Source organism: Capricornis sumatraensis, chromosome 17 (genome assembly GCF_032405125.1).
Source record: "Capricornis sumatraensis isolate serow.1 chromosome 17, serow.2, whole genome shotgun sequence".
Classification (NCBI taxonomy): Eukaryota; Metazoa; Chordata; class Mammalia; order Artiodactyla; family Bovidae; genus Capricornis; species Capricornis sumatraensis.
The window spans coordinates 38755390-38765417 of NC_091085.1; positions in this window are offsets into that span (position 1 = coordinate 38755390).

Below are 10028 nucleotides of genomic sequence, written 5' to 3' on the forward strand. Positions count from 1 at the left end.
TGGCAAATAGATGGGAAACAGTGGAAACAGTGACAGACTTTATTGTGAGCGGCTCCAAAATCACTGCAGATTGTGACTGAAGCCATGAAATTAAAAGATGCTTACTCCTTGGAAGAAAAGCTATGTCCAACCTAGACAGCATATTAAAAAGCAGAGACATTACTTTCCCGACAAAGGTCTGTCTAGTCAAAGCTATGGTTTTTCCAGCAGACGTGTATGGATAGGAGAATTGGACTATAAAGAAAGCTGAGCACTGCAGAATTGATGTTTTTAAACTATGGTGTTGGAGAATGCTCTTGAGAGTCCCTTGGACTGCAAGGAGATCCAACCAGTCCAACCTAAAGGAGATCAAGTCCCGAATATTCATTGGAAGGACTAATGCTGAAGCTGAAATGCCAATATTTTGGCCACCTGATACAAAGAACTGACTCCTTGGCAAAGATCTTGTTTCTGGGAACGATTGAAGGTGGGAGGAGAAGGGGACAACAGAGAATGAGATGCTTAGATGGCATCACTGAATCAATGGACATGAGTTTGAGTAAACTCCAGGGGTTGGTGATGGACAGGGAAGCCTGGCATGCTGCAGTCCATGGAGTTGGGCATGCCTGAGCAACTGAACTGAGACATAAAATGAACATGTAACAAACAGGGATATACTCTAAGTTTTCATTAAAAGCAGGTATACAATTTCAGAAAGAATCTTTGAAATGTTCTTTTCGACTTCACAGTATATGACAAACACTAACACAAAGCAGAAAATCCAACAAAACAGTGCATCTCAGGAAGACACAAAAATAGGTTAAAATTTTAGTATGGTGACATACACAATGAAATGCAACTAGAAATCAGTAACAGAAATAGAGCTATAAATTTCACAAATACAGGGAGATTAAACAGCACAACTGTTAATAACCCATGGATTAAAAAATGTCTCAAGAGAAATGGAAAAATACTTTGAACTGAACCAAAGGAAAACAAAAGTACAACGTATCAAATAATGTGAGATGCAACAAAAGTAGTGATTAGATTGAAAGTTATGTAATCAATGTATAGATTAGAAAAGAACATAGATCTAAAATTCATATACCTAAGCTTCCCCTGGTAAACTAAAGAAAGCAATTTTAGCTTAAAGCTAGCAGAAAAAATAATACAATTTATAGTAGACAACAATAAAATTGAAAAATGAAGTCAGTAGAAAAAAATTGAATAAAACCAAGTGCTGTTTCATAGAAAAGATCAATAAAATTAATAAACCTCTAACCAGGCTAATTATGACTAAAGGAGAGAAGATACTATTAGCACCAGAAATGAAACAGGGGCATCCCTACTGATCTGATGGAAATTTAAATGATACCAAAGTAATATTTTGAACAACTCTATGGTCCACAAGAAGTTTGATAACTTAAATGAAACAATTCATTGAAAGAAACAAACTACCAAGATCATGTAAGGAAAAGTAGATAATGTGAACACATCTTTTTTTTTTTATATACAAATATTAAATAATCAAAAAATACTTTAAAAAGCAGCAGACCAAGATGGTTTCACTGATAAATTCTAGTAACATTTAAAGAAGAAATTATATCAATTCTGTATAATTGTTCCAGAAAATAGAAATAGAAAGCACACTTCCTAATTCATTCTATAAGACCAGCATTATTAAAAGCAGATAAAATACAATGAGACTCATAGGCTCTTACTTTAGCTGTTAGTTGAATAGTTACCTAATATTCATAAAATCAGTTAGAGTCTAGATTTTTGACATGCCTCCAAAGTATTTAAAATTTATATTTGTGATGGCCTATATTAAATTGCTATTTTTTTTCCTCAAATGGCAAATTATTTTCATATCTTGTTCTAAATCTGGGCAAGATAACCTGGAATGATGAGGAGGAATATAAAGAAAAAATTTTATAGGTAGTTAGACAAAAACATTGACTTACAAAACTATTTCATCTTTTAAAGAGTAGTTAAAGTAAAACACATGACTGAAAATAAAAGCCTAGACGTAAAAATAAAAATTATCTAAAGTGAGAAAAACAAGCAGAACTCTTAACAATCTATTGATTGACTCAGGATTGTATTTTAATTTGCTAGCAAGAATTTCCAAATAATGTCCACTTACTTACACTCAAAGAGGAGACCTATAATGATAACTGCTAACACATCAAAATACATAGTACATCGTATAGAGGAAAATAAAAGATCCTAAATAAGTAATCTATTATATTTTATGAAGGCACATCTTGTACATCCTTTTAAAGAACAATATTTTCTAATAACTTCTTTAAAAAAATTAGCTTATAGTAACAGTTATTTAACTTATATGCAGAGTACATCATAAGAAACTCTGGGCTGAAAGAAGCACAAGCTGGAATCAAGATTGACAGGAGAAATATCAATAACCTCAGCTATGTAGATGACACCATCCTTATGGCAGAAAGTGAAGAGGAACTAAAAAGCCTCTTGATGAAAGTGAAAGAGGAGAGTGAAAAAGTTGGCTTAAAGGTCAACAATCAGAAAATGAAGATCTTGGCATCTGGTCCCATCACGTCATGACAAATAGATGGGGAAACAGTGTCAGACCAGTTTTTGGGGCTCCAAAAATCACTACAGATGGTGACTGCAGATGCAGCCATGAAAAGACGCTTACTCCTTGAATGGAGAAGGCAATGGGAGCCCACTCCAGTACTCTTGCCTGGAAATTCCCATGGATGGAGGAGCCAGTGGGCTGCAATCTATGGGGTCGTGAAGAGTCGGACACGACTGAACGACTTCCTTTTCACTTTTCACTTTCATGCATTGGAGAAGGAAATGGCAATCCACTCCAGTGTTCTTGCCTGGAGAATCCCAGGGACAGGGAGCCTGGTGGGCTGCCATCGATGGGGTCACACAGAGTCGGACATGACTGAAGTGACTTAGCAGCAGTACTCCTTGAAAGGAAAGTTATGACCAACCTAGATAGCATATTCAAAAGTAGAGACATTACTTTGCCAACAAAGGTCCATCTAGTCAAGGCTATGGTTAAGTGGTCATGTATGGATGTGAGAGTTGGACTGTGAAGAAAGCTGAGCACCAAAGAACTGATGCTTTTGAACTGTGGTGTTGAAGACTCTTGAGAGTCCCTTGGACTGCAAGGAGATCCAACCAGTCCATTCTAAAGATCAGTAATGGGTGTTCTTTGGAAGGAATGATGCTAAAGCTGAAACTCCAGTACTTTGGCCACCTCATGAGAAGAGTTGACTCATTGGAAAAGACTCTGAATCTGGGAGGGATTGGGGGCAGGAGAAGGGGATGACAGAGGATGAGATTGCTGGAAGGCATCACCGACTTGATGGACATGAGTTTGAGTGAATTCCAGGAGTTGGTGATGGACAGGGAAGCCTGGTGTGCTGCAATTCATGGGGTCACAAAGAGTTGGACACAACTGAGCAACTGAACAGAACTGACTGAACAGTATTAAGATGCAGTTTGTCAACATGCACTTATCTTTTTATTCTTCATGTGAAATTGGATATGAAAATTTACTGTTCTCACTAGATGCATCAGTGATTTTAGTATCAATTCTGTCAAACAACATTAATGAATTTTTCCAAACAATATGAGTGAATTTTAAATTACATTTATAAATAACTGCAGTGTACTTCTGCTTGTAGTAAAGCTGAGCAAATCCTATTAGATCCAACCTCCAGTAGATAATAACAGTAGACTTCAGACAAATTGAAGAAACAGAACAAAATATATGAAGGGGAAAGAAGACTCTTGAGAGGTTTCAACCTTGTCTTTTCTTTTCAATGGCTCTTAGCCTGACAATGTCAGGTTGTTATGGACACTACACAGGATGGCTCTAATGCTAACCAAATCATCCTCTTTGAGAAGTGAAGAACTAGAGGACGAAGTGTAGAACAGCTATGGCTATCAGTCTGATCAACTATAATACAGCTTATGGTAGCATAAAATGAGAGCTCAAATTATGTTAGATCATTCATGACTCCAAAAGTTAACTGAGTTTTGAAAATTTTGGTCTTAAATATATTGACAATAAGTGCACTTCTTAATTTTTCCAGATAAAACAATATGTCTTGGACCACAAAGACAGAAAAAAACATCTAAAGTTATAGCGCTCTTTGGTGGTGCCTGGTTTGTACAGGGCTTTTGGCCACATGCTTTATGTAACTTATATGCAGTGCTTATAAGAACTCTGCAAGGCAGAAATTATTATCCTCAAATGGGACTAGCCTAATAAAGTAAGTTAAGCATCTATTAACTCATAGCTAAGGTGATAATCTAGGTCTATGTAAAACAAAAATGTTTTTTAAATCTATAGATTTAAAGCATTTGCTCTGTAAGTTGGTCATCTCTGCATCCATCTGGACCAGAGCAGACCAAATAGGGCATTTTAGGAATGTAATCACCATCCCCTGAACTATAGGATTTAGCTTCAGAAATATGTCATGTGATTTCTGTGTTATTTCTGTCCCTTCAAAATAATATGTGCTTATGGTAAATTTAAGAAGGATGCACTACTAAAATTTCCTTTAAATGTTAAGTGTTATAGTTGACATTTGATCAGAAAGCCTGAGATAATCAATGTACCAAACGGATTTTAATATATCTTATAAATAAAAAAATGCTTAATAAATGTATTTCTATGACATTACATTTATCATGGTTAAGATTTTAAAAAATAATTTGCTACCATTAACTAAATTCTGACCATATTTCATATGCTTATCATTCCTTCTTAAGCCAAATGTGTTCTCTGTTTGTGGTTCAGGTAATGGCATTATTACAGAGAATAAAAGAGCCACATATTTTATCAACTTACTTTTATGTCACTATTTAGTAAGACTGCTGTGCTCAGACAGTATTAATCTTCAGCAAAGGATACATCTTTTTTCTCTTGATTTTTAATTTTTAGAACTGATACTTGAGATATAAAATTTTAGTATCTTGCTATATCTTCATCCCTAATATGTTTACTGTCTAGATATGTTAAACAGCTACTTGTATAAGTCAAAAACATGTTTGTTAAACAAGAATACCATTAACCGGTTAATGGAAAATCTTGGAATGTAAAAAGTTACATATGCTTAAATTGTCAATGTCATCAATCCTGACTATGAATTTTCTAGATTAATTTTTCCAGTATATCTATGTGTTTAGAATCTTATAAGTATAAAAACTAATGAAAATAATATAATAAGCAACATGTAATACCAGGAACATATTCCCTGGGGCAATATGTAATTCTGCCTGGCAAAGGGAAGGGGTTTGCCATTCCCTTCCCCAGATGGAAACAGGCACATTAAAGGACACATAAAGATGGGCACAATAAAGGATAGAAATGGTATGAATACAACAGAAGCAGAATATATTAAGAAGAGGTGGCAAGAATACACAGAAGAATTATACAAAAAAGATTTTAATGACCCAGATAACCACAATGGTATAATCACTCACCTAGAGCCAGACATCCTGGAATGTGAAGTCAAGTGGGCCTTAGGAAGCATCACTACGAACAAAGCTAATGGAGGTGATGGAATTCCAGTTGAGCTATTTCAAATCCTAAAAGATGATGCTGTGAAAGTGCTTCACTCAATATGTCAGCAAATTTGGAAAACTCAGCAATGGCCACAGGACTGGAAAAGCTCAGTTTTCATTCCAATTCCAAAGAAAGGCAATGCCAAAGAATGCTCAAACTACCGCACAATTATATTTATCTTACACGCTAGCAAAGAAATGCTCAAAATTCTCCAAGCCAGGCTTCAACAGTACCTGAATCATGAACTTCCAGATGTTTAAGCTGAATTTAGAAAAGGCAGAGGAACCAGAGATCAAACTGCCAACATCCATTGAATCATAAAAAAAGCAAGAGAACTCCAGAAATACATTTATTTCTGCTTTACTGACTATGCCAAAGCCTTTGACTGTGTGGATCACAACAAGCTGTGCAAAATTCTTAAAGAGCTGGGAATACCAGACCACCTGACCTGCCTCCTGAAAGGCAGGTCAAGAAATAACAATTAGAACCAAGCATAGAACAATAGACTTGTTCTAAATAGGGAAAGGAGTACATCAAGGCTGTACATTGTCACCCTGCTTATTTAACTTATATGCAGAGTATATCATGAGAAATGCCAGGCTTAATGAAGCACAACCTAGCATCAAGAATGCCAGGAGAAATATTACTAACCTCAGATATGCAGATGACACCACCCTTATGGCAGAAAGCGAAGAACTAAAGAGCCTCTTGATGAAAGTGAAAGAGGAGAGTGAAAAAGTTGGCTTAAAGCTCAACATTCAGGAAACTAAGATCATGGCATCTGGTCCCATCACTTCATGGGAAATAGATGGGGAAACAGTAGAAACAATGAGAGACTTTATTTTGGGGAGAGTGGAGGGGAGGGCTCCAAAATCACTGCAGATGGTGATTGTAGCCATGAAATTAAAAGACCCTTGCTCCTTGGGAGAAAAGCTAGGACCAACCTAGACAGCATATTAAAAAGCAGAGACATTACTTTGCCAACAAAGGTCCGTCTAGTCAAAGATATTGTTTTTCCAGTAGTCATGTATGGATGTGCAAGGTGGACTATAAAGAAAGCTGAGTGCCGAAGAATTGATGCTTTTGAACTGCGGTGTTGGAGAAAACTCTTGAGAGTCTCTTGGACTGCAGGGAGATCCAACCAGTTAATCCTAAAGGAAAGCAGTCCTGAGTATTCATTGGAAGACTGATGCTGAAACTGAAACTCCAATACTTCGGCCATCTGATGCGAAGAGCTGATTCTTGTAAAAGACCCTGATACTGGGAAAGAAAGAGGGCAGGAGGAGAAAGGGATGACAGAGGATGAGATGGTTGGATAGCCTCACCGACTCAATGGACATGGATCTGAGCAAGCTCCGGGAGTTGGTGATGGACAGGGATGCCTGGCATGCTGAAGTCCATGGGGTCTCAGAGTCGCACACGACTGAGCGACTGAACTGAATTTCCAGCTGTGATGAACAGATACATAAGTTACGGTAGACACTGGGAAAGAAACCTAATATTCTTATAGATTTAACACAGCTGCATATTGTATGTATACTGTGGAATAGAAGCACATGCACATATTTAGAGGTATATTGCCCCATTTGAAATAGGAAAGGAGAACGGATCATGGAACTGCTTCTAGAGAAGTGAGCTTTGGAGGATGAGTAAGGTTTAGTAAAGCAACATAATATATAAATAAATAAGGAAATTTTAATCAAATATAAAAACAAACAAAACAAAAAATTATGCTGTGAAATATTAATAGCATTCTGTAGTAAGGAAACCACAGCCTGTTAAATGTTAAGACAAGATTGGGTGAAGATAAGACTGAAAAATTGGATGAAGTGAAATATTAGAGGGTCTGTATGCCATGGGACTTTTATCTTGTCAAATTTAATGCAGTATTGAATATTTCAAGGGGGATTGCATAGATTACCTTATCAACAACATATGGGATGGATTTAGAGGGGTGCAGGCCACGCATTTTAAAGAATATTACTCAAGATCCTTTTAGTTGCAAGTCATACAAACCAAGCTTAAAATAGTTTAAGCAAATGATAGTAATATTTTGTTCCTTATAACCAAGCTTAGGGAAAGGCAGAGATAGGGCAAGGCCCAGGAGAGAGAAACCTTATATAACTTAATGATTGAGTATTGCTCTTCTCTGCAGTCCAGTGTTTGTTCCTGTCACTGTAGACCTTCTTCAAAAAGGCTGAAATCAAGGTTGATGACAGTCTCTAGCCTCCAGGGAAGACCCTAGGTCAGGTCAGAAACTTAAAAAGAAAGACTCTGACTTGGATCCATGCCCACCTTTGCAGGTTACTCACTATGAAGTTCAGGATATAGTGTAATGTGACAGGTTCAGATTGGGTGAAATTCTTATTTTTCTTTTCTCATTTAATCACTGTTGTCAGGGAGACAAGGTCCTATAGGAAGATGGCAACTTTCAATTGAATGTCAGGGTGTATAGGTAAGAGGAAAAGGAAGGAGCACATCCTCCAAAGAGGAGAGTTGTTGCTGTACCCATATTATGGGTAGGCATTATATTAATAAAGTAAAAATAACAACAGATGCTGTTAAAGTTGATAAGCCTTGTTGAGCATCTGAACCATAATAGTGGTTGAAGCAGAAAAAAAATGTTAGAAGGTAAAAATCAGTAAGACATGAAAAATATTAGGTTATGAGAGGCAGTTGGAAAATGAAGAAATTTCCTGTATTTCTGACTTGAGGGACAGATTAATATCAATGATGTATAGAGTACTGAGACTAGGTCTGGGAAATAAACTGAACATTCCACTTTGAGATGTATATTTAGAAGAGAAATTCCAGCACACATAAAATATATAGCAATGTTCTTAGAGGCTGATGAAGAGATAAATTATATTTCTGGTTGGGCGACAATTGTTTTTTACTTATATTACATGCAAAAGATTGTTTTTTCTGCTTGTTTTATTTTGGCTTGAATATTAGGAAGAAAATACGTAAAGTGTGTATTCTGGGTTCTGCTACACAACTAATGCTTAATGAAAGAGAGGTACTATTAAGTCATTGATCATATGAATATTAGAAAATGACATGAAGAAAATGAACAGTGCTCTTTTTTCTAATTTAGGCAGCTGGCTTTTTATGTATTTTTAATGAATGATGAGAATATTTAAAATTTAAGGACAAACCTCCACAAAAATCAGCAATGGCAAAATGCAGTTAAAAAAAAAAGTAGAGTCAGGGCAGGTATTATGAACATTTCCTTTAAAGAATCAGATAGTAAATATTTTAGATTTTGTGAGGCATAAGGTTTCTAATCACAACTATTCACTGCATTCATTGTGCGAGGAATACAACCATAAACAATAATAAATGAATGAACACAGTTTGACTGCCTTCTCGAAAAACATTTAAAAGTATAGGAGGTGGAGGACAGTATTAGACCATTGAGCTATAGTTTGACCACAATTGATATAAGATAAAGAGTGGCATGTATGGGAACTTTCTGGCAGTCTAGTGGTTAAGACTCCTGCTTCCACTGCAGGGGTATAGGTTCAATTCCAGATCAGGGGACTTAAGGTCTCCATGCTCCCAGGGAAGGCCAGAAAAAAAAAGAGGCATGTACTCTCATATTGATATTTTATGTAGATTTATAGAGTAACTTGGAATCAAGCAAATTATAAAGGCTTTCATATATGGCATTATTTAACTATTGTTGTAGATACACAGCATGTTGGTCTGATGAACAGAGAATATAGAGAATATTTTTTTAATCCCTACAACAACACTGTTCAAAAATACAGGTATGTATTATAGTATCTAGTTTAAAGAATAGGAGAATATGAGGGCTTGAATGCTAAGCTAATGATGGAAAGTAAAATACAAGATCTTTTGTAAAAGACCTAGGCCAAGATTCTGTCTACATTGCCTATATTCACTCTGAAGGGAAAGAAAACAACGGGAATTTAGCATAATATGCACTTTGCATATAAAAGTTATTTTAAATATAGTTTTTATTATTTGGGTTCTCCCCATGTAAAATTTCTTTTAGGAAGAGTCTGTCACATGAGTCTCTTAACAATCCTTTATGACTGATGTTCCATCAGAATTTCCACTGTGCTTCCCAGAATTGTCAAGAATTTGGGGTGGAAATCATCCTCAGTGATTTGCTTCAGGGTAACACTAAATCACATTGATGACATTAATACCACATGCTGTGCTGAATGTTTTGCTCCACTGAAAATTTGCAAAGCATGTGTAGAAAAAGGAGTTCTTAGATGTTCCTATCCAGATGAAGTCTATATCAAATACCTATAGCTGCAAAGCTTCAGTAGGTAACCATAATTACGGTAAGCCTACCTTGCTGAAAGAGAGTTAAATGGAAATGGAAACCACAAGATGTGGTGTTTGCCTCAGGGTTCTTTCAACAGCTACTGCTTAACATCTGCAGCATTCAATAGTATGTTCCTTTCCCTTCCCATTTCTGTTTAAGGCAGACACTACACAATGCAGC